Here is a 2,521-nt window from a genome sequence, read left to right as displayed (position 1 = left end):
ACGCAAGTTTGTGATGTTTTGTATAATATTTTGAAGGAGAATTAAATAACCACTACTTTAGTTGGAAGAGAAAATGTCTTTGAATGAATTGTGATATGATTTAATTTAAGAAGAATTTAAACCATTTGGATTGGAATAGGAAGATTCTTCAGTAAGTATACATATACTTAGGTTTCATTGTATAACAATTAAAGATAGTACCATTTGGATTAAGTAAAAATTAAATTTTTTCATTTTATACGGTTAATTCTTTAATTTTTGTGATAACACTTAAATTGAGCAAGATAAAGCAAGTTTGTGATGTTTTGTATAATATTTTGAAGGAGAATTAAATAACCACTACTTTAGTTGGAAGAGGAAATGTCTTTGAATGAATTGTAATATAATAATTTCAATGAGTATACGTATACTTAGGTTTCATTGTATAACAATTAAAGATAGTACCATTTGGATTAAGTAAATAATAAATAAAGATAGTATCACTTGAGTTTTACTTATGTGGTTGAAGTTTGGAGCGATCCTGGAGCGAAAATTAAAGGTAACCACACACTGAAATAACAGACAATCGGAGATCACGCATATATACATGTGTCCAAAAATTTCCAATGTATGTCCAATTTCAAACGAAGATCGCGGTCCGCGAAGGAAACCGAATGACTAAAGAATCCTGCGAGTCCTCTCATACTTGCGATCAAAATTTTCTTATTCGTTCCCGCGTCCTGTGGAAAATCTAAAAGAACGAGAGCAATGTCTGATATCACTGACGATAAAAAAAAATAATTCGAAGAGATAACGGTATCGGAACCCCTTCAAATAATGGCAAACGCCCGCGTGATCGCACGTACCTGCGCTCGAAAATTTCCTACGCTCGTCTCAGAATCCGGAACCAAAATGTAAAAGTTCCCGTGTAATGTCGGAGACCAGAGACGAATAAAAAAAAATAATTGATGCAGATCGTGTACCCGGAAGCCCTCCGAATAATGGCAATCGCCCGCGCGATCGCCCGTACATACGCTCGAAAATTTCCTGCCCTTGGCTACGTGTCCCCGCATGTCATTTGTTTTCTTCTTTGCAACGGTTGTTGATAGTTTGTAGAAGTCGTATATAATATTCATATATAATATTCGTATCGTATTCTGGATATTATATGTTATTGCCTAAGAAATTTGAGATTTCACGGCATCATATTAGCGTAATTGCTGATGTGATTTGTGATCTAGTGTCAGACATTTCTGATGTCAATTTTTATGAAAGAGGGGATGGATCGTTATGCCATATGGTAATTACATTTCGTTTATACATGTTCGTCATGCTTTTACTTAATATTATTATTTATTGAAATTTTTTATGAATTTAAATTCTTTACTATCTTATTATTTTTTATACAGATTTCCAAAAGACTGAAAACGAAGTTCGATAATAAGTTTCGATTATTACATGCACGTCTATGGAATGACAACGTTCATGGTTTGCAGGATTTAGTCCGTAATATGTTAAGTGAAAAAAATAAGGATATTTTTATGGTATCTCCTTCAATATCTACTGATATAGTTTCCCGTAAGTACAATTGTAAATTTAATAATCTGGTTCACATTTAAGAATGTTTTCTTTACTATGAATTGAAGGCTTTATTCGAGCTTAATAATATTTAGTTTAGAGATAAATAATAGAGATAAATAATTAGTTTAAGTATTAATATATGTTTAGAGATTACCGAATGTTTAGACTGATCTAATTTTATGTTATTACGATGTTCCTTGATTCTCGTCTGTAATTGTCTTTTAGTTTGGCTAACATAAGAGAAGCGTCACAATTATTACAATTTATTTAGTATATAACATTATTGTTTTTTTCGTGTTGATTTTTGCCTTTATGAACTTTTATAAATCTGTTGAGTTTATTGACGCATCTATAGCTTATCATATTATTAGATTTGTTAATATATCTCGAAATTTTGTTACATATCGATTTTATATAAGGAAAATCCATAAGTTGTCTTAACTCTATCTCATTAATAGAATTATTCAATGTAGATTTTTTACATGCCAAAGCTTTTATTGATGCAATCAAAAATGAAATCTATATGATATCCACTGTCTTTCAAAATCTCTATTATGAGTTCAAAGTTCTTATTAAAAAATATAGGATTAAACAACAGGATCGTTCTGTCAACCAAACTAAATATCATTCCAATTTTGTGGCATATAGGATGGTTAGAATAATATGACAAGTACTTGCCTGAAAACGTTTTCTTATGGAACCAATTCAATATAATTTTATTATCTTTGTTTATGACATAAAGATCCAGAAAATTCAACACATGGTTTTCCTCGTATTTAATTGTGAAATTAAGTCTCTTATGTTGTTCGTTAAACGCTTTTAGAATTTGAATTCTTTATCTTTAGGAGCAATCATAAAAACATCGTCAACATATCTCAAATAAGTAGACGAACGAGTAGTTGTAAAAAACTTAGAGCTTTTTCTTCTAAATCCTCCATTACCATGTCAGATATGACAGGGG

At 30.7% G+C, this 2,521-nt stretch overlaps 1 protein-coding gene across 1 annotated transcript in view; it reads right to left on the bottom strand.

Moving 5' to 3' along the window:
* The window catches only part of LOC108759521 (BTB/POZ domain-containing protein KCTD9), a 59,476-nt gene that overhangs the window by 55,584 nt on the left and 1,371 nt on the right, over positions 1-2,521 (bottom strand). The gene's annotated exons all lie outside the window — the stretch shown is intronic.

The sequence above is a fragment of the Trachymyrmex cornetzi genome, unplaced genomic scaffold (assembly GCF_001594075.2).
Source record: "Trachymyrmex cornetzi isolate Tcor2-1 unplaced genomic scaffold, Tcor1.1 scaffold191, whole genome shotgun sequence".
Classification (NCBI taxonomy): Eukaryota; Metazoa; Arthropoda; class Insecta; order Hymenoptera; family Formicidae; genus Trachymyrmex; species Trachymyrmex cornetzi.
This window is presented reverse-complemented; position numbering and strand designations above follow the sequence as displayed.